At 41.3% G+C, this 15,331-nt stretch overlaps 2 long non-coding RNA genes across 2 annotated transcripts in view; both read left to right on the forward strand.

Moving 5' to 3' along the window:
- Positions 1 to 61, forward strand: part of LOC134181519 (uncharacterized) — a 1,024-nt gene extending 963 nt beyond the window's left edge. Inside the window, exon 4 of the long non-coding RNA XR_009970163.1 lies at positions 30 to 61. This is a non-coding gene — a long non-coding RNA (uncharacterized LOC134181519). The remainder of the gene's footprint in view (positions 1 to 29) is intronic.
- A 119-nt stretch (positions 62 to 180) lies between these two features.
- Positions 181 to 4,913, forward strand: LOC134181518 (uncharacterized). The gene is made up of 5 exons (XR_009970162.1): positions 181 to 269; positions 597 to 706; positions 781 to 819; positions 889 to 1,081; positions 4,645 to 4,913. It is a non-coding gene; the product is annotated as an uncharacterized LOC134181518 (long non-coding RNA).
- Positions 4,914 to 15,331: the final 10,418 nt, after the last annotated feature.

Below are 15,331 nucleotides of genomic sequence, written 5' to 3' on the forward strand. Positions count from 1 at the left end.
ATAATCCTAAATGAAGTTCTGTATTATAGAAGTATGACAATGCACTGATTTCTAATTTAGGGCTAAGTATAGAAGCATATCAACTGAAAGTAATTCCTGATATTTATACTCTTGTTTGGTGAAGCCATGCAATGATTCTATTTTGTTTGTTATTAAACATAAGATAGAAATTCTACCGAACACAGTTGTTGCAAGTCAAACTCCAGGCAATGATAGACCAGATCTTCAGGAATACAGAAGAGGGAGTCAAGATTGTGAAGAAGTTGAAGGTTTGTCAAGCAATTTAAAACTACCTAGTGTGGGTCACAGTGTATAGTTTCAAGTTTAATATGTATAATGGGTATTGAAAAATGCATGCTGCGACGATTAGCACAGCAATGTCTTTGTAAGTGCCGAATTCTCCAAATTTCAATTATTAGTTGGTGTATAATATAACCATATAGAGCGTCTTAATAATACCTCTGGTGAATCACCGTGAATGTAAGTATTTCAATCAAAGTTCTGTTTGTTATTTATGAAATTGATTATGATTTGTTAGTATACGCTGACAAGTGAATGGTGCTTTTTATATATATTATACTTTGTTTGATATTTAGTTAATTCTTCTACTTTGGAGGCTATTGTTGCATCTGAAATAAATAATACAACAATCAAAGAAATGACAGATCATACTTACAAAAAACGTGGAAAAAGCAGTTCTTCTAAAGTATGTGTGTAATAACTTTATAACTTTGTAGACAGCATAAATTCAATGAGACTTTTGGTGTATGGCATTTATAGGACACCAATGAATTATTACTGGCAGGCTCTGTGTCACCAGTGAGTTGTACATTGTTGCTTTTTTTTTTTTCTATACCAATGTAAGTATCAACACTGATTTCTTGTTAGGTCATGTACAATGGGATCAACTTGGTCGACATTGGCTGCCTTCCGTCGTCTCCTTAGAAATTTGCTAGAAAGATCATGGAGATCTTGTTTACAGCGAAGGAGATGATGGATGGTACTCTTTACAAGAAACGTTTTTCAAAGTCAATGACTAAGAAGCCTCTCTTATCTCCATCAAGACGGGAATTGATAATGAGTGAGTTATAAGCACTAATTGTCTGCAAACCTGTTTCTGTGTACTACACAGATCATATGTATGTTAGTCTCTATTTGTTGCATACTTGTTTCTCATCATCCGCTCGCATCAGAACGACAGTTCACATGGATTTCACCGTTACTCCATTCTTCATGAAGTGTACATATGCAATACAACCAGAGCACATGCTGATCGTACGTGTCGACTTCTTCCCTGTTTAATTTTTTTATAGAATTCTCACCTACATGGTATGTATGTTGGTGGATTCCCTAAATCAGACTTTCAGTCTGGTATGTACCGCTGTAGGCTAATGCTAATCTGTTGTGTTCCTTGAATAGTTGTGCCTACTGAATTCCATTGTTATGTTACATGTACATAATGGATAATGGTAATGGCCCATGCACGTCAGTTGGAGAGAGCCTGAGTGATGAGAAACAGACATGCAACAAATAGGGCCTTAGTAATATGTTAATAATGGTGTTACTATTTATTGTTTTGTTTTGCATTTTTGCTTGGTCAACTCAAAACAGGTATTGACTTTCTGAGTTGTGTGTGATAAGCTAATTGTTATCTAGCCTCTAGTGCTACTGTTACAGGCACTTTGGTCTGTACCTGCTAATTGTGCTTTATCGTGTAGCCTTGTGCATGTACATATGCTTGGATGTTGCATAAACAGTCTGATATCAAGTTTACACATGAGCCTAAGCAGCTATATTATTTTGTCAGTATCTCTTTAATTAACTGTGGATATATGCAACTTTTAAGTCTCCACATTACTTTAAAACAATGAACTTATGTACTACTGTAAAATTGTTTAGTATACCGTATTCACCCATAATAACGTCCATACCGAAATAACGCCCATGCCCGTATATTGCCCGTATATACCATATGCCTATGCCCAAGTATAAGCCCAGGATATGCATGTGCAGACAAAACAAAATGGGGTCCACAAACCATTCGTCTCCGTCTGTATGCGTATGATGAGCTGGTGTCAGTGTTGAGTAAATGTGCTTACTGTTAGACTCATGTCTTCGTTGCAATTACCAACCCTGGTGCTCTTGACGAGCAGGTCAACCATGTGTGTGTATAGTGTTTAGTTTCTGCTTGTATACTGATGCTTCATGGATACCAGTACCTTTGATCTTGCTAATGGTTAATTGCAAACATTGTAGTATTTCTGTCTTCAAGTATTTAGATGATGACTGGCCAAATGACAGAATTTGCAACCACGTATATGTCTATGACCAAAATAATGCCATGCCCTAGTATACGCCCAGAAAATTTTTTCCTTTCTATATGCCCAGGGCATTATTACAGGCGAATACGGTATGTTATGTGCAGGTGACACATCCTAGTATTTAGCAAGACATGCGAGAGCCTGTGATTTTATGACGTCTTTACAGCATAGGTAATAGGATTTGAATGATCAAGTGTAAATTCCTATATGAAATGAGCTGCTTAGATAAACGAAAGCACTACTGTTGCAACTTTGTGCAAACTCACAAGAACTACTGACCTACCGTAGACTTTGACATCTAAACATAAATGCCAGAACTACCTCTTGGAACAGTTGTACTTCCTGCAAGTAGTTCTTATTTGTACCGCAAGATTTTGTGGCCAGGGCTAAACATGTCTATAGGTCCAAACGTTTTGACTTACGTCAAAACTGCTATAACAATAAATCAAGACCTTGCAAATGTCAAAATTGAAATCCAGCGCTCTAAATTCAGGTTTTCCTTCATTAGCCATTGGCTAGGAAAGGAGAAATTTTAGCAGCTAAGGCATATATACAGTTTATCAACCAGTTTTGCTTTTTCCCAGCTGTAACGAAGGGTTCTGCTAATCAACGTAAAATGATTCAACAAAATTGAGCTCCTGAGTAAAGATATAATAGCAACAACCAGAGGCGTATGAGGGGTGTGCAGACTATCAGACTCGAGGCCTAGAGTACCTGTTTCTGATTTTATACCCACGGGGCAAAATCTATGGGGCTAAGCGCCCCCATTGCCCCCATTTTCTCTATACCTATAACTAGCAAGACAAAATTGGTGCATTAATTATGTTCATTTGGTAGTACACTCGATCGTCTCTTATCCGGGCCGCTTGGGATCGTGCACTGCCGCATCATATGACAAACACATTTTACAAGCAGTAGTTCAGTTTGAACAGCGTTGAAAGCCCTTTCACGTGTGAAAATTAGAATACACAAGAGTGAATTTGTAAGTACTGTCGGTCCATATTTCAGCAACTGGTATCTCATCTTATTTGCATAATCACACTACTTCTTGATGAGCAGCAGATGATCAGTGTATGTTTTACACTCCAACCACTGCAGGGAAATGTCTAACACATCAAAAGCTTCAACAGGAATGATAGATGTGTCAGCAGCAGGCTCTTCCTCGTCACTTTTGTTATCATTGTTGTCTTGCAGTGCCCGGTGTACAGACATGCCCGTATCTCGGACGTCCAGAAAAGAGATGTTCGAGTCCATACTGTTATTGTTATTTCTATATTACATACAGGAATTTTTGGTGTAAAAAGGACAAAAATTAAAAAATATGTAGTTATGTGTTTGCTTGTTAGTGTGTATACTCTGTGTGTACTTGCACCAGATTTTTGTGTGCAACAGCAATAACTAAAACTAACAGGAATGGGCTATCATTTTCTAAGAATGTGACGATTTGCAGTCACAGCGTGGAAAGAGTGATCATTTTGTTTGTAACCGATTGTCCACGGTTATGATATACACAGATGCATGTGGCACTGTAGTGTAATGTGGCCTCTTGTCTAGATATATCTACACTAGGCATGTTCCAAAGCTTTGCAATATGAAACACTCAGACTGACTGTGAGGATACCTTGACTTGTCATTCGCAGATAATGACAAACTGTTGCAGATTTTGGGTCAAAACCACGCTGTAAACTGTTCTATCCTGATATTTACTGTCATAGTTATATGGACAACTTTTGTAAGACATTCTTGTGCAAAGTTGATTTGTTGTCTAGGCAGCGTCTATCTCTACTCAGTTTTTTGTCAAATTAGTGCTACTTATTCTTAATATATACAGCACAACCACAGAAATTTGTTTTCCTTTGCATGCAAGATGTCTTCTTGTTTGAAGTCTACCCAGACGGTTTCCAGGTGGTTGCATTATGATTATCTCAAGGGCTTTGCATCTGTCATATTCAGTATATACCCAAGCCAATTCATGATTAGTCGCCATGGCTACTGAAGCAGTCACCACTTAGAGTGCTGAAATCTAAGAATAATCTAGGTACAGTGTGCTTTTGTTACCCAGACACACCCGGCTAGCGTATGATGTTAATTGAGATCTGACATAACTGTAGATTGTATATATGTTCTGATGCAGTTTGTTGTCAATCAGAGGCAACTGAAATTTTGGCATTTTTATTTGCCCAGGAATGGCAACTAACAGTGATTATTTTGACATGCAATTTGGTCATAAATTGGGCAGGATATATTGTGGGCCAATACGAATGAATGCATTTGTACCATGCTGTGATGTTGATCTATGATGTAACTTGTGGTTGGTTTTTAGAATGTTTGATTGAGAAATGTAGTCAATCATTCTAAAAGAGTCCTTGAACGCAATTCAGCAGTCACTTAATCAGAAGTGCCAGGATGTGGCGAGCTCAAGAAGACACAAGGCTAAAAGAGAGCTGTTTGAAAGTAGGGATCTCACCCAGAAGTCTGTGCTCTTCAAGTGACGAGGATTAACATTAGACTGTAGTAGAATTGCAATTGCATGGGTATTACATGTATATACTTCATAGCTATATGATGATTAAGGTCTTTGAAAATATTGAATAGAATAAATGCAAGTTCTTAATTGTACATGTTCCAATTAGTGAACCCACAAGTTCTTACAATTGCCACCGAATTAATTGCAAGTAATGGCACAGGAAATTATAAGATCTTCGCACCGCGTCCCTGCCAAAATGTAGATGGAGGTCACCTGATATTCCGACGCAATCCCACTAATGTACTAATTGGGTAGCGCGCGCACGTAACCTACATTCCGCTTACCTATTATTCGCAATTGTAGCCACATTATAGACGCGAAAATTACATTACATACACAGTTGAAAAGCCTGTTAAATGGGCTTTCAAATGATGCAATTCTCGTAGCTATTGATGATTGTTAAGTTTCGATACGTTATGTCGACTTCCTGTCTAATTAGCTAAGCTACACTAATTGAGTCGCTGCTGTCTTCATCATCGAGAAGATCTCCTTTCTGGTGCATTTAATCATCGTCTGGAGAGCTAATAAACATACAGAATATTAGAAAACGCTTTTAAGGATTGTTCTAGACTGCATTCAATTTCTCTAACCAAAAACATACGGGTACATGAGGTGCAGTGACGTCATCACAACAACCGCTACCTGGCGATTGCGATCACGTAAACGGCTCAAAGTAGGCTCATTTGAATGACAATTTATGAACGATTTGTTTAATTTATAATTTGTTTGTCGATAGAAAGTAAGGCTCCATCTCGGGGAAATCGGCAACGCAAACCACCCGGCACTAGACGGAGGAGGGAGTAAAGGTACACTTATGTAACTACTAGTTGTACGGTATCCGTAGGCGCCTCGCGTTCGTGAGTAAAGCCTGGTTGACAATACACCTCGCGTCGCGTCGCGTCGTCTCGCGTCAATTTAACGAAGGCCGTTTCCGACGCGACGCGCTGGAATAAGAAAAAATCCTACCCAACGCGTCGCTTCAGAAACGACCTCCTCGATGCGAGACGACGCGACCCGACGTGAGGTGTATTGTGAAACAGACTTAGCACGTCCAACGGAGTTTTTAGGCCGTCTACTGAAACGCCAAGTCCTAGCTTTACAATACCTATTTGTTGAAACCCTAGCTGTCATGGAAGTAACCATACAAACTTCCTAGTAGTTTAGATTACGTATGTAGGCATGGTATAGAGCGGTTCCATGTACGTCATATTCCCCGCCCACCCGCCATTTTTGGGTGCAACCGCGACTGCGTAGGTGAGGTAATGTCTGCTGCTCCAGCTTCTAGCGCAACACAGCATGCCAGAAAGCTGTCCTCCTATGCAGATAAATTACCAAATGAGGCCAAAGCGCAATATCTGCAGAAATTGAGTTTGATAGATGGGGTGGATCCGTTTGAAGTGTCACCATCCTGTGGAAAGGATTGTCCGCTACCTCCAGTGCACGCCTCTGATATCGTGTCATATTTGGTGCTGCAAACTAGTTTCATTTCGGCTAAGCAATTTAAGGCTCACCGTTCCATGGAGGCATACAATCAATTTGCAAACGGTTGCGTGAAAGACGTGCGCGCAGCACCGCCGTTGGAGAGAAACGTGTTGTTAGTGGACGGGTGAGTGGGTTGTCATTGCGTTTTTTAACTTGAAGAGATCACTTGTTCTATAGGTTTCGTCAATTTCAGAGGTGTAACAAAACCCTGCTGCGATGTTGGCTGATATGTTTAAAAAATGGGGAGGTTTGTTGTGGTCATTGCACGTGCTTGGCTGGTCTAGGGGAAGTGTGTTCCTACGTGTCTCTAGTTCTCTTTTATTTGGAGACAGCTTCGCTGGTGACGGTACATCAACATGCACACAGGAGAAAGCTATACATGGATGATTTCGTCTTTCCAGAAGGCTATTCCCCACCTAAGGATGAAGGATGTGAATATGTCATTAAAGAGCAAGAAGAAGAAGACTGATGACACGGCCTGTTCTCCTGTTCCCCTTCCTATTTGTTCCAAGGCATCTTCTGTTTCCACTAAAACATAACCACATTACTACAAAGTAAACTTAGCACTTTCTACAAGAGTCTGTCTGAGGCTCCAAGTAAACCTGGCATTTTATCTCTTACCTGGCTACTCTGATCCTTTATGTTCCAAAGTTGAAAACTCAGCTCTTTTCTCAGCAATTACAATCCCTACACGATCCCAAATTTCTATCTATAGACTATGTTCAACTTCTAGATTTTGTAAAGGTGTTGTTCTAGAGGTGACAGAAGACATGGCAGCAGCAGTCAAAGAGGCTACAAGATCTCAAAGCAAGTGCAAGCTTTGGTATAAGTACAGGGCTGTTCGAGTAACTGCTTCTCGACTTAAACAAGTTTGTAGAACCAATCTTGCTATGCCATCACAAAGTCTAGCACAATCTATATGTTACCCAGAAGCATTCCGATTCACTTATGCTGCCACGAGCTGGGGTTGCAGTCATGAGAAGCAGTCAGAAAACACTATATGCAATTTTTACGTAATAGTCATGACAACACTGTTGTAAAGGAATGTGTTTTTGTCATAAACCCTGGCTGGCCTCATCTTGGTGCTTCTCCTGATGGCATTGTACACTGTTTGTGTTGTGGTAAAGGTGTTCTTGAAATCAAATGTTCTTATTACCACAATAATGAAGAAACTAACTCAGTAGTGGATGACCCAAAATCTTGTCTTATCCGTTTACCAGATGGTTCAGCAACTCTGGTTAAATCACATGTCTACTGTTATTAGGTGCAAATGCAGATCTTTGTTTGCAATGTGCATTACTCTGACTTTGTACTGTGCACTTTTCCAACATCATCAACAAGTTCTAGCATATTTGTGGAACGTGTCGTGCCTGATGTTGACTTATAGTCGGATGGTATATCTGTCCCTAGACAATTCTTTCGTACTTGTATTCTTCCACAACTTCTTGGAAAGTGGTATACAAGACCAACTGTTAATGCAGGTGCAACTAACTGTCCACTCATATGTGCATCAAATTCAACTGTGAATGAAAATGAACTGTCAGCTACTGAGAAAGATAACATTACAGCAATGTAATCTTCTAGAAAGTACTGCTAATGTCAAGAGCCAGAAGATGAGTCAAAAGGAATGATTGCCTGTGACAACCCTAAGAGTCACATTGAATGGTTCCATACACAGTGCTTGAAAATAGGCACTATTCCCAAAGGAAGATGGTATTGTCCCGATTGAAGGAAACTACTAGAAATCAAGGAAAGCGGAAAGAAAAAGGAACAGATAACACACTTAGTATAATACTGCACACAGTGTTGTTATATTCTATGAAGTAACCGTCAAGTCCAGGTAATGTATAGGCACGTGTAGGCTAGTTAAATGGCACAACTAAGTCACAAACATACATAGGGCACAGCAAACTCTAGAAATTCGATCGATGAGAGGACAGCCTTCAGCTGCATGGCTTGTGATGTAGTCCTTTGGTAGGGTACCCTTCAGTATGGTAAACTCTTGCCGTACACAGCAGATGACACTCTCTACACGAATGCGGACGTTTGGTATTAATCTGGTTTCTTCCACTTCAAATTGTAGCTAGTTGATCCTTTCCTTTTGTCAAGGCAGGAATGTACAACTTAGCTTGCTGCATTGCAACTGAGTCTAAAATGTCAAATCCTCTATCAGCTAGCACCACATGTCCAGGCAATAACTCGTTGAGAATTCCAGAGTGCTCAGTTAAAATTTATCACTGAGTTTGCCTCCCCCTGCATCTGAAATGAATGAGATAATCCCTTTCCGTGCTTTGCCTATCAAGAATTTTACTGTGTTGTAGTGTTTGTATTGGGACCAAGTACATGTTCGAGCTAACAGATTTGTAGTCCTTTCAACAAAAATTTCAAAACAGTCTGTAATAATTGCCACTTTTTCTCCGAATGAGGACAGGAAACATTCCAGCATAACCTCTCTCAGAATTTCTCTATCAGGCCCCAAAATTAGTGGCTGTAACTCAGCATCTAAGATTGTCAGCAAATTTGACAGTATTCTGGAAATGGTTGAACGACAGACATGAAACCGGTAACACAGGTTTTCATTAGATAAGTTCAATCTTAGTTTGATCAATACGACCATAAACTCTGGGAATCTTGAAAATTTAGTGCGCATGTTTTGTGGTGTAACATACTCCAACACTGCTTTCAAAACTTTCAAATTTAGGAGACCAGTGTAGTGCTGAATGAACCCATCAGTGGATGACTGCATTGAATCTTCTGTAAAAGGAGAAAGCCGCTGAATGGTGTGCTTGAGACTGCTTATAGTCGAGTAAGCTACCGCCAACTCTCTTCGTAAGCCATCAATATGATCTGTAGGAATATCATCTGCCTGCTCATTTTCCTCCAGATCGTATATTTCTGGTTCTAAATCTGATCTGATGTCTTCTCCTGCCTTGCCAATCTCCTCTGGTACCTTTCAACACTCTTGGGTTTTTTGACTTTCTTTGAATGACCTAATAATCGTGACGGTAACCGGTCGGGGTTTGTCTCATCAAAGAGGTCTGCTGGTTGCCTGTGACAAAGTGGCGGGAACAAATTCTTTCATTTTCAAGCTTGCTGTTTGTCAAATCCTGCCTAGAAATAGCTGCAAGAAACCCCTCTCTTCGAGCTTTACTTAGTTGGAATTCTCTTTCACTTCTCGTGGTTTGAATCAATGGTATACCGTAAAACGAGACGTCTTTATCCCTGCCAGATCTATTTAAGCAGACAACAACTATGCGTATGATCATTTTCCTAAGACACCTGAACAGACACAATGATATCCATCAATTAATTTAATTTAGAAGGTTGCTGTAAAATCTGAGAACTATATATGGTCTATTTTTTACAGTCTCTAGCTGAATATACTTGTATTTACTAGTCTCTTTTAAGTCTAAGATGTTTGGTACTACACGTACTTGATAATAATAGCTACACATGTAATAATGATTAGAGAAATAATAATGTAAATAAAGTAGCTATAGATCAGTCATCAAATAACGCAAACAAAAGCTCCACTCTGTAAACTGTTTAGAGTATACGGAAAAGCAAACCATCTTACGAACAACGTAAGGGAGTCAGCTACGTACTTCCAAAGCGTCATTGTGCATTGATATATTTCGCTAATTCTAGCAGTGTAGCTAGACTTGAAACTAGTTACTAGATGCAAAAGTTAAGCATAGCGCTAGGTAGCGTGAAACGTCGTAAACACAACATCACCTTCTAAGTAAACTTGACAGGTACCGTAGAATGAGGTAGCGTACATGCAGTTGGACACCAAAATGGCGACGTATGGGAATATGACGTCACCTGCAACCGCTCTATAGTTAGTCGTCGTTTTGCGATCGTGATCAAGGCAGTTGAAATGTACAGTCTAGGTATGCCCTCAGTTCCATTGTAACGACAGTGGTATGGTATTTACTGACATAGAAATTGATATCGGCAAACATTGACAGTGTAGTAAAGAATTGATTGTAGTATGGGACGTGTGAATAGTTGACTGTAGGTGGCATTCAGCTAATAAATTTGTTTCTTGGTTGTCAAGTACATGCACAATTCCTAAAATACAGTGTTAGATGCAGCACAGTGTAGTAAAGGGTCGATCTTACTGTAACACGAGACATGTGAATACTTGACTGTAGGTGGCATTCAACTCCAGAAGGTGTTTCTTGGTTGTCAAGTACACACAATCCCTAGCTACAATACAAAAGAATGGGGCGACGGAAGTTCATGAATTCTTTTCGCCGCCATTTGCTCACTTAAACGAATCGTTCTTAGACTAGTCGGACATGGAAATGATTTTAAGGTAGATGCCATCATAAAACGTGGTCGAGCGGAGAAGAAATTTGAGATTTGTGTACACACACACACACACACACACACACACACACACACACACACACACACACACACACACACACACACACACACACACACACACAGACACACACACACACACACACACACACACACACAGACACACACACACACACACACACACACACACACACACACACACACACACACACACACACACTCACATATACCAAGAACTCGATGGAGAGCCATATATGATCAATCCTCTTTATGTTGTGCGACCCAGTTTAGAATCCTCGATACGCTCAGCAATAATTATTACAATTAGCACGTTAGCGAACTTGACAAAACGTAGTCTAATGCACGCTATTGACCGGTACACTACTAGAAGTGTTAAGAAATTGCAAAAAAGTACCTAATGAAGAATTTCGACCTAGGTAATTAATTAATTAATGTCTAATTAACTTGTTATAGATTCAGTTTGTGGAATGCCTTTTACGTTTACTCAATATCTATGAGTATAAATAATCTTGAAATAAGAGATATCTGTGGTAAGTCTAGACTTGGGAAATTATCAGTGTCTGGGATTGATCCCATGAACCCAGTCTGCAAGTGTCTCCCTGACACGTTGTGCATCATCCTCATGAACATGGTGGTGAGGAAGACAGACAACATTATTTTCAATTATAAGCAGCATCTTCGGGCAACCACTCTTCTTCAAATACGGGACAGTTATGCCTCTCGCAATTATTGTGAAGAGCACAAGCGACTAGCTGTAGCTATATACTTGGCTTGCGAACTCCGGATTATTGAGGTTGATATGTGCTGTCGCTTGCCATCGGCCCTTGTGTCTAGAAAACCTGTTCCAGCACTTTCGTTGTTTGAATAACAGTAATTAAAGCTCTTTTTTCTGTCAACATGATTGTCATCATCATAACATTTTATGATAGTCGAACTGAGGGGAAATGCTGCATCATCATGCGATTTTATGATAGTCGAACTTAGGGAAATGCTGCATGGCCTAATTGATACTCCTTCAATAACTTTGCAAAGTACTGCAGACAAGCAAATCATTGTCTCTGTTTTGTTACAGCTGACTGTTTCTGAATGTGTATGAGACCCTGGCCGACCATAGTTGACCGAAGTAAATATTTCTCTGGCATCAACACATCCCATGCAGCTCTATGATGCTATAAAATCTTTTGTAACAATAAAGATGTCTCCAAATTTGCTAGGCTTTATTTACATTAAAGTAACACTCTGAGGCAAACAACAAAGTGCTTCGAAGTCAGTAATAACTTGGTCCAGTTCATTGATCTCCATTGGGAAGACAAATAGAATCTGGAACTAGAAACCGACGCAACACATGCATTTCCTCGTGCACAATTGACACAGTAGAGGCTTTTGCAACTCCCTAGATTATAGACAATTCTGAAAAAGACGTTGAATGAGCAAGCCAGTGTAGAGTAATTGCAAACGGCCTGTCCGTATCTATCAGTTTCCTCAGCTTGGTGTTTTGCTTTTGTAGACGCCAGCCGTACCGTCCAAATAGAAACCATAACGTTGCTTTTGTGCCTGTGCATCTCTTCATGCAGACACTATTTGTCTTCTCAATCAGGATAAGCAAGCCCATGTTCTGCCAATGTACCTTGCACATCTTTCTCCCAAATCTACTACCTCTAGGTGCTGTTCAAATTTTTCGCTGATGCCTGAGCTGCTTCACATATTGCCACAGATAGGGATTCATCTATATAACCCTGCTGGGAAACCCTGTCTTCACGGATGTGTGTGGGAAGCAATTGCGATAAAGTTTATCGTATGGTGATATTTCAGCTCTTGGTACGCCAGACGAGAACGTCAGCAAAACAAAACTTCAGCGTTTGGGAACTCTGCTGGTCGGCATCGTGGCACAACGGCAATTAAGCTGTAGACAAGTGTAACCGCACATTAATTTACATTTGCATATAATTTTTAGACAAAACGTGTGAAACGCAAACGCCCACGTTTCAGCCATTCCTGACGTATTGCGACCAGGTCCTTATTTAGTCGTGTTGGTCGCCGATTCCGTGGATGAGAGCCGGGGATTACAACGTTGGATGTTAATGACTCCAGTATCGTGATCGATCTACCTGTTCGTCGTACTCATCTTGGACCGTGTTAGAAGACGCGAGGACCCGTCTGAATTAATGTATCGTGCTCAAACAGATCAGTCTGGTTTGCAAAGTCTATTAAAAATACCAGAAGGAACCCTGCTACAGAAGTACTGAGACCATCACGGCTATCTAGAAAGAAGACATGACTTTACGAACGTCCACAGATCCGAGTAGATCCCAGAAGCACTGTTTTCTGTAAGTGCTGCAGGTTGTGATGACCTGGAATAATGTCCAGCCACCGTGCAAGACTTGCGTGCACTGTGCCCAAAGCTTCCAAGACCTCCGAAACCAACAGTGTTCGACAATGCCACATGCGGCTTATCTCCACTCGCAAGTCGCTGTACTTCGCCAACTTCTCAGCATGTTACTTGCCAAAGTTCCCATTAGCAGGAGAGCTGATATCAATAAAAAGACAAGTATTTGTCGTCTTATTTCTGAGACAAATGTCTGGATGATTGCCTTTGATCTTTGTGGCAGTGGAGATGGTGGTATCCCACGTCATAGTAATGTCATCCCGTCTCCACAAGCCTATAAGGATGATGCCGGTACCATGTGTTCTCCACTGGAACCCCAAAATGGCGACAAACATCCCAGTGAATGATGGAGGCCACCTGATTGTGTCGATCGGTGTAGTCCATCTGTGCCAGAGTAATACAGCCTGCCACAATGTGTTCGACTGTTTTCAGGGCTACACTGCACACGCGGCAAGTAGGAATGACATCACGATGTAGAATCTTGCGCTCATAGTACCGAGTCCGAAGAGCTTGGTCTTGAGCAGCTACAACCAGTCTAGCAGTTGCAGCAGGAAGATTGGCTGCCTTTAGCCCTCCGTAGGTCTTTTTCATGTCCACAGGCGGTTGCCCAGTGAGACGACGATACGGCCCGTGCATAGTATTTCTGCTCCAGGACCAAACAAGAAGAGAACTGCAACACGTGTGGTAATGTCTCGAATCTGCTTTAGGCGATTGCTTGAAGCCACCTTCAACAAAGATGGATGCATTCCTGTGTGAGCTCTGCAACCTGTCGTCCGAAGCAAGACTCCTCCGCACCTGTGCAGTAAAGCGACAAGCCATGCGCTTGATCCAGCGTGAAGATTTCCGGATTCACACTCCCGCATCATCTGTATGAAAGGATCAGAACTCCCGTATCATCTGTATAAAAGGATCAGAACTGTCAGCAAGGTAACAGTTCAGCTTCGCAATACAAGATTCATATTTCGAATCAATCTGTTGCAACCCCCTAACTACCCACTGCAAGGAGCGCACAGTCGGTCAACGTCTGCAGAAGGATGGCGGACACCGTGCATAGAGAGGAGCTTTCTGGTCCGTCGATCGAGCCGCTACAGGTCCGTGCACACCAACGAATGACGCCAAAACCGTAAGTGAGAACCGTTAGTGTAAACCCACTGATGGCTAGAATTGTTTCGAACATACAACTCAGTCCGGAGAACCACCTTTACTCTGCGCAAGTCTCACGACGGAGTCTTTCCTACGTAATGCTGTGCTGAACACCGTTAGTCTCATCTGCACCCATATACTCGTAGACTTGACCCGGTTGCAGACAGTTGATGGTATTGGTTCTTCCTACCGTCACTCCAGAGTTATGTTCAGATAGTCTGCCGTTGACAAAGCACACTTGTCCAGAGCAAACTTCATCTGGATGTCATCTCAGATGGTAGAAACCATGTGCAAAAACCCATTTAACTGATCAGAGTTTCTGCCATACAGCTTCAGATCATCCATGTAAAGTAGGTGACTGATGAGCTGAGGTTTGGCAGTCTCACCATGCTCAGTGGTCATCCGGTAGCCGTAACCTGTTCTGTTCAACTCCTTATTCAGGGGATTGAGAGCCATACAGAAGAGCAGTAGAGAAAGTGAGTCACCTGGAAAAAACCACTCCTAGTCTAAATGAGCCTTGTCTAGATAGTACTGTTCTCGCAAGAAAGCACCATTGATGTCCTCCAACTCTTCATCACACATGACAGAAACCTGCACGAGACTGGACTGATCTTATGCAGCTGAAGGCATTGCAGCAACCAACTATGTGGCACACTGTCATAGGCTTTCTGGTATGGTAGTCCACCCAAGCCATGCTCAAGCTCTTGCGCCTGGTGTTACACTCTTCGGTAAGCAGCTTGTTGATCAACAGCTGATCTTCTGCACAAAAGATCCCTGTCGACGAATCTTCTGCTCCGAAACCATGAGGTTTCTCTGAATCAAATGCCCTGCAAGCCTCTGCCTGATGACCGAGGTGAGGGTCTTATAGAAGACTGACAAACAAGTGATAGGCCGTAATTTTTGACCTGGTTAGTCTGGTCATTCTTAGGATTAGAGTGGTTGTTCCTAGAGACAACCAGCCGTGTACAGAGTCTGGATTTTGAACCATCAGGTTGTATTAACGAGTCAGATCAGTGTGGAGACACGGGATACGCTTTACCCAGAAATCAAAACCCTTGTCTGGACCAGAATACTTCCAGTTTCCCATCTTTTGAGACACGAAGTGATCCCATTGTTAGA

Source organism: Corticium candelabrum, chromosome 6 (assembly GCF_963422355.1).
Source record: "Corticium candelabrum chromosome 6, ooCorCand1.1, whole genome shotgun sequence".
Lineage (NCBI taxonomy): Eukaryota > Metazoa > Porifera > Homoscleromorpha > Homosclerophorida > Plakinidae > Corticium > Corticium candelabrum.